The following is a 17,603-nucleotide window of genomic DNA, read 5'->3' on the forward strand; positions in this document are numbered from 1 at the left end:
CCACAGAACTCCCAACATAGGGACCCAAGGAGGACAACACCAAGACACATAATAATTACAATGGCAAAGATCAAGGGCAAGGACAGAGTATTAAAGGCAGCCAGAGAGAGGAAAAAGGTCACCTACAAAGGAAAACCCATCAGGCTATCATCAGACTTCTCAACAGAAACCTTACAGGCCAGAAGAGAATGGCATGATATATTTAATGCAATGAAACACAAGGGGCTTGAACCAAGAATACTGTACCCAGCACGATTATCATTTAAATATGAAGGAGGGATTAAACAATTCCCAGACAAGCAAAAGTTGAGGGAATTTGCCTCCCACAAACCACCTCTACAGGATATTTTAAAGGAACTGCTCTAGATGGAAGCACTCCTAAGGCTAAATAGATGTCACCAGAGAAAATAAAATCACAAAGAAAGCAGACCAACCAAATACTAACTAAAGACAAAAAATAAAATAAACTACTCACAAAAGCAGTCAAAGGAAACACAAAAGAGCATAGAATAAACCACCTAACATATAAAGAATGGAGGAGGAAGAAGAAGAAGGGAGAGAAATAAAGAATCATCAGATGGTGTTTATAATAGTTTGATAAGCGAGTTAAGCTAGACGGTTAGATAGTAAAGAAGCTACCCTTGAACATTTGGTAAACAAGAATCTAAAGCCTGCAATGGCAATAAATACATATCTTTCAATAATCACCCTAAATGTAAATGGGCTGAATGCACCAATCAAAAGACACAGAGTAATAGAATGGATAAAAGAGCAACACCCTTTGAGAAAATAAACAAAAGAGATAAGCCTCTAGCCAAACTTATAAAAAGAAAAGGAGAATCTATACACAACAACAGAATCAGAAATGAGAAAGGAAAAATGACAGACCCCACAGAAATACAAAAAATTCTTAGAGAATACTACAAAAAACTGTATGCTAACAAGCTGGAAAATCTAGAAGAAATGGACAACTTCCTAGAAAAATACAACCTTCCAAGACTGACCAAGGAAGAAACAGAAAATCTAAACAGAACAATTACCAGCAACAAAATGGAAGCAGTAATCAAAAACCTACCCAAAAGTAAAACCACTGGGCCAGATGGATTTACTGTGGTATTTTATCAGACATACAGAGAAGATATAATACCCATTCTCCTTAAAGTTTTACAAAAAATAGAAGAGGAGGGAATACTTCCAGTCTCATTCTATGAAGCCAGCAACACCCTAATACCAAAACCAGGCAAAGACCCCACCAAAAAAGGAAAATTGCAGACCAATATCCCTGGTGAATGTAGATGCAAAAATACTCAACAAAATATTAGCAAACCGAATTCAAAAATACATCAAGAGGATCATACACCATGACCAAGTGGGATTCATCTCAGGGATGCAAGGATGGTACAATATCCGAAAATCCATCAACATCATCCACCACATCAACAAAAAGAAGGACAAAAACCACATGATCATCTCCATAGATGCTGAAAAAGCATTTGACAAAATTCAACATCCATTCATGATAAAAACTCTCAACAAAATGGGTTTAGAGGGCAAGTACCTCAACACAATAAAGGCCATATATGATAAACTCACAGCCAACATCATACTTAACAGAGAGAAGCTGAAAACTTTTCCTCTAAGATCGGGAACAAGACAGGGATGCCCACTCTCCCCACTGTTATTCAACATAGTACTGGAGGTCCTAGACACGGCAATCAGACAAAACAAAGAAATACAGGGCATCCAGATTGGTAAAGAAGAAGTCAAACTGTCATTATTTGCAGATGACATATTATACATAAAAAACCCTAAAGACTCCACTCCAAAACTACTAGATTTAATATATGAATTCAGCAAAGTTGCAGGATACAAAATTAACACACAGAAATCTATTGCTTTCCTATTCACTAACAATGAACAAGCAGAAAGAGAAATCAGGAAAACAATTCCATTCTCAATAGCATCAAAAAGAATAAAATACCTAGGAAAAAACCTAACCAAGGAAATGAAAGACCTATACCCTGAAAACTACAAGACACTCTTAAGAGAAATTAAAGAGAACACAAACAAATGGAAACTCATCTCATGCTTTTGGCTAGGAAGAATTAATGTCAAAATGGCCATCCTGCCTAAAGCAATCTACAGATTTAATGCAATCCCTATCAAAATACCAACAGCATTCTTCAATGAATTGGAACAAATAGTTCTAAAATTCATATGGAACCACCAAAGACCCCGAATAGCCAAACCAATCCTGAGAAGGAAGAATAAAGAGGCGGGGGGATCTCGCTTCCCAACTTCAAGCTCTACTACAAAGCCACAGTAATTAAGACAATTTGGTACTGGCACAAGAACAGACCCACAGACCAGTGGAAAAGGATAGAGAGTCCAGATATTAACCCAAACATATATGGTCAATTCATATACAATAAAGGAGCTGTGGACATACAATGGGGAAAGGACAGTGTCTTCAGCAGCTGGTGTTGGCAAAACTGGAGAGCTACATGCTAGAAAATGAAACTGGATCTTTGTCTAACCCCATATACAAAAGTAAATTTGAAATGGATCAAAGACCTGAATGTAAGTCATGAAACCATGAAACTCTTAGAAAAAAACATAGGCAAAAATCTCTTGGACATAAACATGAGCGACTTCTTCATGAACATATCTACCCAGGCAAGGGAAACAAAAGCAAAAATGAACAAGTGGGACTATATCAAGCTGAAAAGCTTCTGTACAGCAAAAGACACCATGAATAGAAGAAAAAGGCATCCTACAGTATGGGAGAATATATTCATAAATGACAGATCCGATAAAGGGTTGACATCCAAAATATATAAAGAGCTCATGCAACTCAACAAACAAAAAGCAAATAATCCAATTAAAAAATGGGCAGAGGAACTGAATGGACAGTTCTCCAAAGAAGAAATTCAGATGGCCAACAGGCACATGAAAAGATGCTCCACATTGCTTGTCATCAGAGAAATGCAAATTAAACCACAATGAGATATCACCTCATACCAGTAAGGATCACCACCATCCAAAGGACAAACAACAACAAATGTTGGCGATGTTGTGGAGAAAAGGCAACCCTCCTACACTGCTGGTGAGAATGTAAATTAGTTCAACCATTGTGGAAAGCAGTATGGAAGTTCCTCAAAAAGCTCAAAATAGAAATATCATTTGACCCAGAAATTCCACTCCTAGGAATTTACCCTAAGAATGCAGCTGCCCATTTGAAAAAGACAGATGCACTCCTGTGTTTATCGCAGCACTATTTACAATAGCCAAGAAATGGAAGCAATGTCCATCAGTAGATGAATGGATAAAGAAGAGGTGGTACATATACACAATGGAATATTATTCAGCCATAAGAAGAAAACAAATCCTACCATTTGCAACAACATGGATGGAGCTAGAGGGTATTATGCTCAGTGAAATAAGCCAGGGAGACAAAGACAAGTACCAAATGATTTCACTCATATGTGGAATATAAGAACAAAGGAAAAACTGAAGGAGCAAAACAGCAGCAAACTCACAGAACCCAAGAATGGATTAACAGTTACCAAAGAGAAAGGGACTGGGGAGGATGGGTGGGAAGGGAGGTATAAGGTGGGGGGGGAATAAAAGGGGCATTATGATTAGCATATATAATGGGGGGCACGGGGAGGGCTGTACAATATGGAGAAGACAAGTATTGACCTTATAGCATCTTACTACACTGATGGACTGAGACTGTAATGGGGTATGTAGGGAGGTCTTGGTGATGGGGGGAGTCTAGTAAACATAATGTTCCTCATGTAATTGTAGATTAATGATACAAAAAAAAATGTGTGTATAGAAACATATGAAGGAATCCCACTATTTAAGAATAAAGTTAGGGAGTGGAGGAGACTAATTGAATTCAGGAAGAGTTCACAAGGCTTCAGTTGAATCAGAAATGTCCACATTTATTGAAGTGGGAGAGTAGGCACAAAGATTCTTATTATATTATTTGTATAGTTCACTATATAGGAAAATTTAATTAAAAAAAGTAGAGTGAGAAAACATTGTTTAAAGGGCTTTGAATCTTGGATCAGTTATGGGTGTAGAAGCTGAGAGTAGGGGAGTTCTGCTGCTTTTCATATTTTCAAATTTTATCTAGTGATCATTCAGTAAAATTGAGTAATTTTTTTTCTTGCCATTCATCCTGTTAAGTAACTTTTTTTTTCTGAGAGGGCATCTCTCATATTTATTGATCAAATGGTTGTTAACAACAATAAAATTCTGTATAGGGGACTCAATGCACAGTTATTAATCAACCTGAAGCCTAATTCTCAACAGTCTCCAATCTTCAGAAGCATAACGAACAAGTTCTTACATGGTGAACAAGGTCTTACATAGTGAATAAGTTCTTACATGGTGAACAGTGCAAGGGCAGTCATATCACAGAAACTTTCAGTTTTGATCATGCATCATGAACTATAAACAATCAAGTCAGATATGATTATTCATTTGATTTTTATATTTGATTTATATGTGAATTCCACATTTCTCCCTTATTATTATTATTATTAGTAGTAGTAGTAGTAAAATGCTGAAGTGGTAGGTAGATGCAAGATAAAGGTAGAAAACATAATTTATTGCTGTAAGAGGGCAAATGTAGATGATCAGGTCTGTGCCTATAGACTAAGTATTAATCCAAGCTAGACAAGGGCAACAAAACATCCACGGGTCCAGAAGATTTCTCTCAAAACAGGTGGGGTGAGGTTCTAAGCCTCACCTCTGTTGATCCCCAATTTCTCACCTGATGGCCCCCCTGCGACTGTGCCTGTCTTAGGTTGTTCCTCCCTTGAGGAATCTTACCCGTCTCTGGCTAACCAGTCATCTTCCGGGGCCATACAGGGAAATGTAAAGTTGGTAAGTGAGAGAGAAGCCATATTGTTTGAAAAGGTTAGCTTTTTACTTCTTTGCATATTTATGCCCTGTGGCTTCTATGCCCAGCATTTGTCTTGAGGTATCTTTACCACTTGGAAGAATTATAATACTCGGTAAATTTGATATGAGGCACGAATTCTACTTAAGGGTTGTAATTAGGAAGGAAGAAGAAAAGCTATAGAAGTAGCAGACGGAAGAAAACATGGTAAGATTGGTTATTTCTTTGACATATCGTCTTGTAGAGTAACATAAGCATGTATAGGTTTTAAACTACTAATTAAATTGTGCACACACATTAACATAATAGAAATACAGCTACATAACCAAAGCAGACCTACAATTACCAGCCATCTCCAGTGAAACCAAGAAAACCAGTTAGGCACCCTAGGCATTTGTGAAAACTTATCAATGATATGATGGATATTGTGTAACTGAATTTGAATAATTTGAGAAAAATCAGACAAATTAAAACAACACATTCCTGGGAACTGTTCACATCCCATATGTTCTTTTAACAGTAGATAGTCTATAGTCGCAAGATTTTGGAGCGCTGCAACTTGCACTTCTCCTAATTCTTGGTTGAGTTCCGACAGTATAGATCCAGTCAAATTTGTTGTTTTACTGTATGCACAGGCCAGCTTAGATATCTCCTTCTTCATTCCAATGGCAAGTCCAGGAACCGGTGGGATGAATGAAGCTACAACTGCAGCAGTGCCAGGATCTTTGTTGAAGTTTTTTGATGATCATCTTCTGAAATTACTCTTCCAGAGGATGTTGATGTTGGAAGTTCTTCTTCATATCGTATCTTAATTCGTTTTCTGGGTAGCCAAATTAGGCTTTGATCCTCTGTATAAACACAAACAAACCCTTTGCCCACACTTTGATGTGCCCTTTATACCATTGTGAAGAACTTATTGGAGATCACCACACAGGAACTGTTTTTTTTTTAAGAGAAAGGAATATTATCAGAAAAATGTATTTCCATAGCTGATCATCTGACACCCTTTAAATGATCAAAATTAAGGATATTTAAAGTATGTATTAATCATTGATTTACAGGTAGTTTTATCCTATCAGGGAGTAATCCCCCTTTTCTTTCTTTTTTTTTGTTATCATTAATCTACAATTACATGAAGAATATTATGTTTACTAGGCTCTCCCCTATACCAGGTCCCCCCCCACAGACCCCTTACAGTCACTGTCCATCAGCATAGCAAAATGTTGTAGAATCATTACTTGTCTTCTGTGTGTTGTACAGCCCTCCCCTTTCTGCCACCCCCCATTATGCATGCTAATCATAATACCCTCTTTCTTCTCCCCCCCTTATCCCTCTCTACCCACCCATCCTCCCCAGTCCCTTTCCCTTTGCTACCTGTGAGTCCATTGTTGGGTTCTGTGATTCTGCTGCTGTTTTGTTCCTTCAGTTTTTCCTTTGTCCTTATACTCCACATATGAGTAAAATAATTTGGTATTTCTCTTTCTTGGTTTGGCTTATTTCACTGAGCATAATACCCTCTAGCTCCATCCATGTTGTTGCAAATGGTAGGATTTGTTTTCTTCTTATGGCTGAATAATATTCCATTGTGTATATGTACCACATCTTCTTTATCCATTCATCTACTGATGGACACTTAGGTTGCTTCCAATTCTTGGCTATTGTAAATAGTGCTGCGATAAACATAGGGGTGCATCTGTCTTTTTCAAACTTGAGTGCTGCGTTCTTAGGGTAAATTCCTAGGAGTGGAATTCCTGGGTCAAATGGTATATCTATTTTGAGCATTTTGAGGAACCTCCATACTGCTTTCCACAATGGTTGAACTAATTTACATTCCCACCAGCAGTGTAGGAGGGTTCCCCTTTCTCCACAACCTCACCAACATTTGTTGTTGTTTGTCTTTTGGATGGTGGCCATCCTTACTGGTGTGAGGTGATACCTCATTGTGGTTTTAATTTGCATTTCTCTGATAATTAGCGATGTGGAGCATCTTTTCATATGTCTGTTGGCCAACTGTATTTCTTTTTTGGAGAACTGTCTGTTCAGTTCCTCTGCCCATTTTTTAATTGGATTATTTGTTTTTTGTTTGTTGAGGTGGGTGAGCTCTTTATATGTTTTCGACGTCAGGCCTTTATCGTATCTGTCATTTACAAATATATTCTCCCATACTGTAAGTTACCTTTTTGTTCTTTTGATGGTGTCTTTTGCTGTACAGAAGCTTTTCAGCTTAATATAGTCCCACTTGTTCATTTTTGCTTTTGTTTTCCTTGCCCGGGGAGATATGTTCTAGAAGAGGTCACTCATGTTTATGTCTAAGAGGTTTTTTCCTATGTTTTTTACTAAGAGTTTTATGGTTTCATGACTTAGATTCAGGTCTTTGATCCATTTTGAATTTACTTTTGTGTATGGGGTTAGACAGTGGTTCAGTTTCATTCTCCTACATGTAGCTGTCCAATTTTGCCAGCACCATCTGTTGAAGAGACTGTCATTTCGCCATTGTATGTCCATGGCTCCTTTATCAAATATTAATTGACCATATATGTTTGGGTTAATGTCTGGAGTCTCTAGTCTGTTCCACTCGTCTGTGGCTCTGTTCTTGTGCCAGTACCAAATTGTCTTGATTACTATGGCTTTGTAGTACAGCTTGAAGTTGGGGAGTGTGATCCCCCCTACTTTATTCTTCTTTCTCAGGGTTGCTTTGGCTATTCGGGGTCTTTGGTGTTTCCATATGAATTTTAGAACTATTTGTTCAAGTTCATTGAAGAATGTTGCTGGTAATTTGATAGGGATTGCATCAAATCTGTATATTGCTTTGGGCAGGATGGCCATTTTGACGATATTAATTCTTCCTAGCCACGAGCAAGGGATGAGTTTCCATTTGTTAGTGTCCCCTTTAATTTATCTTAAGAGTGACTTGTAGTTTTCAGGGTATAAGTCTTTCACTTCTTTGGTTAGGTTTATTCCTAGGAATTTAATCTTTTTGATGCAATTGTGAATGGAGTTGTTTTCCTGATTTCTCTTTCTATTGGTTCATTGTTAGTATATAGGAAAGCCACAGATTTCTGTTTGTTAATTTTGTATCCTGCAACTTTGCTGTATTCCGATATCAGTTCTAGTAGTGTTGGAGTGGAGTCTTTGGGGTTTTTTATGTACAATATCATGTCATCTACAAATAGTGACAGTTTAACTTCTTCTTTACCAATCTGGATGCCTTGTATTTCTTTGTTTTGTCTGATTGCCGTGGCTAGGCCCTCCAGTACTATGTTGAATAATAGTGGGGAGAGTGGGCATCCCTGTCTTGTTCCCGATCTCCGAGGAAAAGCTTTCAGCTTCTCGCTGTTCAGTATAATGTTGGGTGTGGGTTTATCATATATGGCGTTTATTATGTTGAGGTACTTGCCCTCTATACCCGTTTTGCTGAGAGTTTTTATCATGAATGGATGTTGAATTTTGTCAAATGCTTTTTCAGCATCTATGGAGATGATCATGTGGTTTTTGTCTTTCTTTTTGTTGATGTGGTGGATGATGTTGATGGATTTTCGAATGTTGTACCATCCTTGCATCCCTGGGATGAATCGCACTTTGTCATGTTGTGCGATCCTTTTGAAATATTTTTGAATTCGGTTTGCTAATATTTTTTTGAGTATTTTTGCATCTATATTCATCAGGGATATTGGTCTGTAATTTTCTTTTTTGCTGGGGTCTTTGCCTGGTTTTTGTATTAGGGTGATGTTGGCTTCATAGAATGAGTTTGGGAGTACTCCCTCCTCTATTTTTTGGAAAACTTTAAGGAGAATAGGTATTATGTCTTCTCTGTATGTCTGGTAAAATTGTGAGGTAAATCCGTCCGGCCGGGAGTTTTGTTCTTGGGTAGTTTTATGATTACCTTTTCATTTTCTTTGCTCGTAATTGGTTTGTTTAACTTTTATGTTTGTTCCTTGGTCCGTCTTGGAAGGTTGTATTTTTCTAGGAAGTTGTCCATTTCTTCTAGGTTTTCCAGCTTGTTAGCATATAGGTTTCCCTAGTAGTCTTTAATAATTCTTTGTATTTCTGTCAAGTCTGTCGTGATTTTTCCGTTCTCATTTCTGATTCTGTTGATTTGTGTTGATTCTCTTTTTCTCTTAATTATTTTGGCTAGAGGCTTATCTATTTTGTTTATTTTCTCAAAGAACCAGCTCTTGGTTTCATTGATGTTTGCTATTGTTTTATTCTTCTCAATTTTGTTTATTTCTTCTCTGATCTTTATTATATCCCTCCTTCTGCTTACTTTAGGCCTCGTTTGTTCTTCTTTTTCCAGTTTCGATAATTGTGTTGTTAGACTATTCATTTGGGATTGTTCTTCCTTCTTCAAGTGTGCCTGGATCACTATATACTTTCCTCTTAAGACTGCTTTTGCTGTATTCCACAAAAGTTGGGGCTTTGCGTTGTTGTTGTCATTTGTTTCCATATATTCCTTGATCTCTATTTCAATTTGTTCATTGATCCATTGATTATTTAGGAGCATGTTGTTAAGCCTCCATGTGTTTGTGAGCCTTTTTGTTTTCTTTGTAGAATGTATTTCTAGTTTTATACCTTTGTGGTCTGGAAAGTTGGTTGTAGAATTTCAGTGTTTTGGAATTCACTGAGGCTCTTTTTGTGACCTAGTATGTGGTCTATTCTGGAGAATGTTCCATGTGCACTTGAGAAGAATGTGTATCCTGTTGCTTTTGGATGTAGAGTTCTATAGATGTCTAATAGGTCCATCTGTTCTAGTGTGTTTTTCAGTGCCTCCATGTCCTTACTTATTTTCTGTCCCGTGGGTCTATCCTTTGGGGTGAGTAGCGTGTTGAAGTCTCCTAAAATGAATGCATTGCAGTCTATTTCCCCCTTTAGTTCTCTTAGTATTTGTTTCACATATGCTGGTGCTCCTGTGTTGCGTGTATATATATTTAGAATGGTTATATCCTCTTGTTGGGCTGAGCCCTTTATCATTAATATCCTTCTTTATCTCTTGTTACTTTGTTTTGATGTCTATTTTGTCTGATACTAGTACTGCAACCCCTGCTTTCTTCTCTCTGTTGTTTGCATGAAATATGTTTTTACATCCCTTGACTTTTAGTCTGTGCATGTCTTTGGGTTTGAAGTGAGTTTCTTGTAAGCAGCATATAGATGGGTCTTGCTTTTTTATCCATTCTGTTACTCTGTGTCTTTTGATTGGTGCATTCAGTCCATTTACATTTAGGGTGACTATTGAAAGATATGTACTTATTGCCATTGCAGGTTTAGATTCGTGATTACGAAAGTTTCAAGGTTAGCTTCTTTAGTATCTTACTGCCTAACTTAGCTCGCTTATTGAGCTGTTATGTACACTGTTTGGAGATTCTTTTCTTCTCTCCCTTCTCATTCCTCCTCCTCCATTCTTTATATGTTGGTTGTTTTTTTCTGTGCTCTTTCATGTTTCCTTTAACTGCTTTTAGTGGATAGTTGATTTTATTTTTTGTCTTTAGTTAGTATTTGGTTGGTCTGCTTTGTTTGCTGTGATTTTATTTTCTCTGGTGATATCTGTTTAGTCTTAGTAGTGCTCCTGTCTAGAATAGTCCCTCTAGAATACCCTGTATAGGTGGTTTGTGGGAGGCATATTCGCTCAACTTTTGCTTGTCTGGGATTTGTTTAATCCCTCCTTCATATTTAAATGATAATCGTGCTGGATACAGTATCCTTGGTTCAAGGCCCTTCTGTTTCATTGCATTCAATATATCATGCCATTCTCTTCTGGCCTGTAAGGTTTCTGTTGAGAAGTCTGATTATAGCCTGATGGGTTTTCCTTTATAGGTGACCTTTTACTTCTCTCTAGCTGCCTTTAAAACTCTGTCCTTGTCCTTGATCTTTGTCATTTTATTTATTATCTGTTTTGGTGTTATCCTCTTTTGATCCCGTCTCTCGGGAGTTCTGTGGGCCTCCGTAGTCTGAGCAACTATTTCCTCCCCCAGTTTGGAGAAGTTCTCAGCAATTATTTCTTCAAAGACACTTTCTATCCCTTTTTCTCTCTCTTCTTCCTGTGGTACCCCTATAATGTGGATATTGTTCCTTTTGGATTGGTCACACAGGGCTCTTAATATTGTTTCATTCCTGGAGATCCTTTTATCTCTCTGTGTGTCTGCTTCTATGTGTTTTTGTTCTCTGGTTTCTGTTACATCAATAGCCTCTTGCATCTTATCCATTCTACTTATAAATCCTTCCAGAGTTTGTTTCACTTCTGTAATCTCCTTCCAGACGTCTGTAATCTCCCTTCGGACTTCATCCGTTAGCTCTTGTATATTTCTGTGCATCTCCGTCAGCATGTTTATGATTTTTATTTTGAATTCTTTTTCAGGAAGACTGGTAAGGTCTGTCTCCTTCTGAGGTGTTGTCTCTGTAATCTTTGTCTGCCTCAAATTTTGCCTTTTCATGGCAATAGAGATAGTTTGCAGAGCTGGCACGAGTGACGGCTGGGAGAACTTCCCTTCTTGTTGGTTTGTGGTCTTCCTCTCCTGGGAGGACAACAACCTCTAGTGGCTTGTGCTGGGTAGCTGAGTGCAGACGGGGCTTCTGATTCTTGCCGGGCTGCTATGGAGTTTACCTCTGCTGCTGCTGCTGTGGGTGTGGCCTGCCTCTGGCAGCAGCTCTGATATGGCGGAGCCGCGTTGGAGGGGGAATGGCCGTGAGTCCGTTTATCTCCGTGAGGGGCCTCCGAGCTGCCCTGCTATCCAGGGGTTTAGGGTGCTCGGTGTTCCCTGCCGCTGGACTAAGTTTCCCAGGATGTTTCCATCTGGCTGTGGGTTCCCTATCCCTTTAAGACTTCCAAAAAGCACTCGGTTTTCTTTGTCCCCAGGGTGCAGGCTGCAGGGACCCTCTCACAGGTCTTAGTGTCCTGTTTCCGTAGTATCCAGCACCCCACGCATGCACTGTGTCCGTGGTCCGGTGCGGATGGCTAGGGCTGGCTATTTAGCAGGCCTGGGTTCCCTCTCCCTCCCCACTCCCACTCCTCTCCTCCCACCGGGAGCTGGGGGAGGGACGCTCGGGACCCGCTGGGCCGCAGCTTGTATCTTACCCCCTTCCCAGGGCGCTGGGTTCTCGCAGGTGTGGATGTAGTCTGGCTGTTGTCCTGTGTCTTCTGGTCTCTCTTTTAGGAAGAGTTGTCTTTGTTGTATTTTCAAAAATATATGTGGTTTTGGGAGGAGATTTCCGGTACTCTACTCATGCTGCCATCTTGGCTCCCTCCTCTAAAATTGAGTAATTTTGATGTACAGTTCTATGAGGATTTTTTCATTTTTTTAATGGGAAGTATACAACATAAAATGTAACATGTTAACCATTTTAAAGTGTACAGTCAGTGGTATTAAGTACATTCACCCTGTTGGACCACCATTAGTACTTTTCATCTCCATCTTGTAGAACTGAAACTCGGTACCCATTAAACATTGACTCCCCATCCCCTCCTCTCCCCAGCCCCAGGACACCATCATTCTTCTTTGTCTCTATCAGTCTGACTACTCTACCTACCTCATGTAAGTAGAATCTTACAGTATTTGTCTTTTGCGACCAGCTTGTTTTAATTAGCATAATGCCCTCAAGGTTCATCCATGTTGTAGCCTGTATCAGCCAAAATTTATTTTTCTTTCTCTTTTTTTTCATCTGAACTTTCTGGAAATGTCTTCCTTCCTTCCTTACTTCTTCCCTCTCTCTCTCCCCCCACCTCCCTTCCTGTTATTAAATTTTAAACAATTGAGGTATATTAGTAAAACCCACAAATGTTAGTATACAGCTCACTAAATTTCGACATGTCCATATTCTCATGTAACTCTTGATCCTTTGAGAATTCCTCCAGATCAAAACACCAAACATTCTCACTAATTTTTGCTCCCTTTACCTATTTCACCCATCCCCCTATCCTCCTCTCCTCCTCTCCTGTGGCAACCACCAGTCTGTTTTCTGTGTTTGAGTCTATTTCTGTTTTCTTTATTCCACATAAGTGAGCTCACACAGTATTTTCTTTCTCTGTGTTATTTATTTCACTTAGCTTAATACTCTCAAGGTCCATCTAGGTTGCTGTAAAATGCAAGATCTTTTTATGGCTGAATAACATTCCTCAGTGTGTGCGTATGTGTGTATTCAATTTCTTTAATAGGACTGTTCAGGTATTACCGCATTCGCCCCTTGTGGCGGTGACGACAGCGATACGTACACAGACCTGGTTCCTTCAGTTCTTTATTGTTGCTCGGAAGGCCGGGAGAAGGTGAGTGAGAAGAAGCAACAGCCGGGGGGAGCGAATGAGAAGAAGAATGAGGGGAGAGAGGGACAGAGATTGAGAGAGTGGGAGAGAGTTTCTCTTTCCTGCTTATGCCTTATATAAAGGAAGCTGGCCTATGGTGATCAAGATCATGCGTGACCTTTAAGCTGATTGTTAGCATGCCTTCTGCATGAGTTGAGCACGAGCGCGGAAGCATGGGGCAAGCCTATAGGAGCAACTTCCTTATGCTAATGCCACCAAACCAGGCAGGGTGGCGCCCAGGAAGCGGGCACCATCTTAGGGCATTGGTCAGCTACAGTGGAAGGGCGGTGTTCAGCCATAGTGGGACTCAGCCTCGGCCGTAGGCCGGCCCCTACAAGGTATGAGTTTTGGTAGTCTGGTTTTAGAAGAAATTCTTGATTTTATGTATGTTGTCAAATTTATATGCATGGGAATATTCATAGTATCTCATTATTCTTTTACTTCCTAGGGTTCTGTATTGATACCTCTTCTTTACTTGCTAATGTTGATAACTTTTGTCTTCTGCCTTTTTACACATACCACTCTTTGTATTGACTTTCTCAAAGGCAAGGTTTGGGTTTAATTGCTTTTTCTGTATTTTTGTTTTCATTGATTACGGCTCTTTATAGTTTCATTCCTTCTGGTTGCTTTGGGTTTATTTTGCTATTTTTCTGGATTCTTAAGGTGGAAAATTGGATTACTTATTTGAGACCATGTTTTAAAAAAAATCTAACAATTTCACTTTATAAGCATCTCACATTATGATGTTTTTTTTTTATTTTGTTTGGTTCAAAATATTTTATAATTTCCTTTGGAAATTCCTCTATAAATTTGCCTTCCCAGTCACTCAGAGAGCTTGTCATCTGTTCTGTATCTTTTGGTTCTTGGTTGTAATCAAGTCCTAAATGGAATATGTCATCTTGTGAAAGTTTTTAATAGCTTGATTTGTAGTTATGAATAATAATGTGATACTCGTTTACATTACTTTATTAAGAATAATAATAGCTGCCATGTATTAAGTGCTTACTATGTCCTAGATTCTTCTGTGTTGATCACCTTACATGGTCTTAAATGCATTAAATATTCTCAGTAGCACTTTTAGCTAGGTACTGTTACTAGCTCTGTTTTATTATTGAGGAAACTAATAGTACATATTTTAAGTGACTTGTGCAGAGTCCCTTGGCCAGTAAGTAGTAGAGCTGGGATTTGAGTGTAGGTTTGATTCCAAACCCTGAATTCTTGACCATTATACCACATTTTTCCTCTCACTAATCTCTTGCCTTGTCAGTAAGATTGTTCTTTCCTTGAAGGCAGACTGAACTTCTTTTCCCTACAGCACCTGGAACATTTTTAGAAACACAGTAATGGATTGATTAATGTTTATGGAAGTAAATTTAATGGAATTAACTGACCTGGAAGAGAATTAAACCTGTGACACCTGCCATATTGCCCCCCAAGGTTCTTACCAACTAAGCTAACAGACTGGTATCCTACACAAAAACACAGAAGCTGACAACATATCTCTGACAATGGTAATGGCCAAGACTTTGAGCTGGCAAGAAGGAGATGATAAGCATGACTAACTGGCATCCATCTCTAAGCTCTACATTTTGGTTCTAGCCTTTGATCTCTGTCCTTTGGCTTTTTCTGGACCTCTTTCTCATACTTTGAATTTTTTAAACAGTTGACTGTTTCACATGATTTCCTTTTTTTAAACCTCCTCTCCCCTCCCCTTTTAATCTTGAAGCTTTAAATGAGCTCTTTATCATTTATTTCCAGAACACATATGTGAGTCCTACGATATACCAGGTAGTTTTCTAAGCACTTCATACATATTGATACCTGTTGCAGTCCTATGAGTTGGGTACTATATAAATGTTCCCAGCATATAGACGAGGGATTCTCACAGGACCTTCTATTGGGCCATGCTCTGGGTTTTGTAAAGGGCAGTACAGCTGTGTAATTGGGACAGTTCACCCAAAACAAAACCCACAAGGCGTTCTGTTACACTGCATAATGCTCCCTCCCCTCTGGGCATCCCAGAATGTTTTCCTACCTGGCCTACAGTTTCACTGACACACACGTACACATACAGAACATGTCTAATGTTTATGTCATGGATTTGAGGCAGGGTGTAGTGCAAAAGAGGCTTGATGAAACAGGCAAGACCTGAGTGTGACTTCTCCCTCTGACATTTCTCATCTTTGTGATGTTGGGCAAGCCACTCAGTTGGTTAGGGTTTTGGTTTTCTCAGCAATGAAATTGGAGAAGATTGATAATGATATTAGTAAAAACTGTGAGGAAGGATTAAATGAGATGATGCATTTGAATACTTATCCTAGTGATTGGCACATAGAAATGCTGACTCGATGTTAGGTGTTTTTGTAATTATTGACATGCAAGACCTTTTTTTTAAAAATTATTTTTATTTTTTTGAAGAACATTATGTTTACTAGGCTCTCCTCTACCCCAAGTCCCCCCCACAAACCCCATTACAGTCACTGTCTATCAGCATAGTAAGATGTTGTAGAATCACTACTTGTCTTCTCTGTGTTGTAAAGCCCACCCCTTTCCCCCACCCCCCACATTATACATGCTGATCATAATACCCCCTTTCTTTTTCCCCACCCTTATCCCTCCCTACCCTCCCATTCTCCCCAGTCTCTTTCCCTTTGGTAACTATTAGTCCATTCTTGGGTTCTGTGATTCTGCTGCTATTTTGTTCCTTCAGTTTTTCTTTTGTTCTTATACTCCTCAGATAAGTGAAATCATTTGGTATTTGTTTTTCTCCGCTTGGCTTATTTCACTGAGCATAATACCCTCTAGCTACATCCATGTTGTTGCAAATGGTAGGATTTGTTTTCTTCTTATGGCTGAATAATATTCCATTGTGTATATGTACCACATCTTCTTTATCCATTCATCTACTGATGGACACTTAGGTTGCTTCCATATCTTGGCTATTGTAAATAGTGCTGTGATAAACATAGGGGTGCATCTGTTTTTTTCAAACTGGAGTGCTGCATCCTTATGGTAAATTCCTAGAAGTGGAATTCCTGGGTCAAATGGTAAGTCTATTTTGAGCATTTTGAGGAACCTCCATATTGCTTTCCACAATGGTTGAACTAATTTACATTCCTAACAGCAGTGTAGGAGGGTTCCCCTTTCTCCGCAACCTCGCCAACATTTGTTGTTGTTTGTCTTTCGGATGGTGGCCATCCTTACTGGTGTGAGGTGATATAGGACTTTTTTATATATTAAGGATAATTCATTTTTGGCATATATGTTACTTGTGGAACTGAATTTTGAGGAACAAGGCTTATCTTTAGTTATTTATTAGTCACTTTGAATCTTGGTTTTTGGTTTTATCTTCTTTGGCCTTCCATGGGCCTTTGGCATCAGTTTCGTCATCCTCAAGATTTAATTTTGGGTGCCCAAACACGTAGTTGGCTTTGTGTAAATGCCAGTATTCTTTTAAGGCCAGTGGCAGTTAGGCCGACTCTACTTCAGCTAGCCTGGAATGGCTGTTAATAACTGCTGCTCTAGCCACTGAGGCTGAAGTCAAAGTTTTCAGTCAGTTTCTCAGAGCATGGAGCGCGCCTTTGAGTGACTCTGTTGTAAAAGTAGGGTGGCTACTGGGGGGCTGGAGTGATATTGCAGTGGTGTGCTTTGTCCCTTTTAGGGACCAAGCCAAGTCCTGTTCTGCTGTAGGAGTGGAGGCTTGGTGTAGTCTCACTGCATTCTCCCCTTGGTCATCCCCTGAAAGCATGTTAAGCTTAGAACAGCGGGTGAAGGAGGTGGTAGAGAGAGCCCTGAAACCAAAAGAAAGAAAAAGGACCATCCCTGACTCTCCACCTGAGAACGTATTTGCGAGGGAGGGTGGCAGGAGGGAGGCTTTGACATAAAGCAACAAAGAAGGATGTAAGAGTTTGGTGTCTGCAGTCAGATCAACTTGGGTTTGAATATTGGCTCTATGTAATGTGTGGTGTTGACCCAGTTCACTTTGCATCCCTGAGACTGGTTTCCTCATTGACAAAATGGGAAAAGTAATTGTACTTAGCTCATAAGATTGCTGAAGAATTAAGTGAGAGAGTTTATGTAAAATGCTTAATTAGATGCTTGCCTAGAATCTGTTAAGTGCACATGGCACTGGTAACCACAAGTAGCAGTAAGAAACAGCGTTGGGGGAATGAAAGATAGCTTGGGGTTTCTATGCTATTCCCTTGGGTCTCCTCATAATGCCTCTAGGAGCTCACCAAGAGAAGAACTAAGATTTTGGGGGCTTTAAGGTGTGGACCACTTTGCCATTGGGGGCACAGGAGAAATCCTGGTATTGCAGGGCTGCTGTTTTTGCTGTGTAAGGAGAGCAAGCAAGCAAGTTCTAGTGTCTTGAGGTCTTAAATGCATGTTGACTGGGTGGTT

General features: G+C 39.3%; 1 protein-coding gene across 16 annotated transcripts in view; it reads left to right on the forward strand.

The window, feature by feature from the left end:
* TMEM164 (transmembrane protein 164) overlaps positions 1–17,603 on the forward strand; it is a 314,697-nt gene that overhangs the window by 102,766 nt on the left and 194,328 nt on the right. The window lies entirely within an intron of this gene.

This window comes from Manis pentadactyla, chromosome X (genome assembly GCF_030020395.1).
Source record: "Manis pentadactyla isolate mManPen7 chromosome X, mManPen7.hap1, whole genome shotgun sequence".
Classification (NCBI taxonomy): Eukaryota; Metazoa; Chordata; class Mammalia; order Pholidota; family Manidae; genus Manis; species Manis pentadactyla.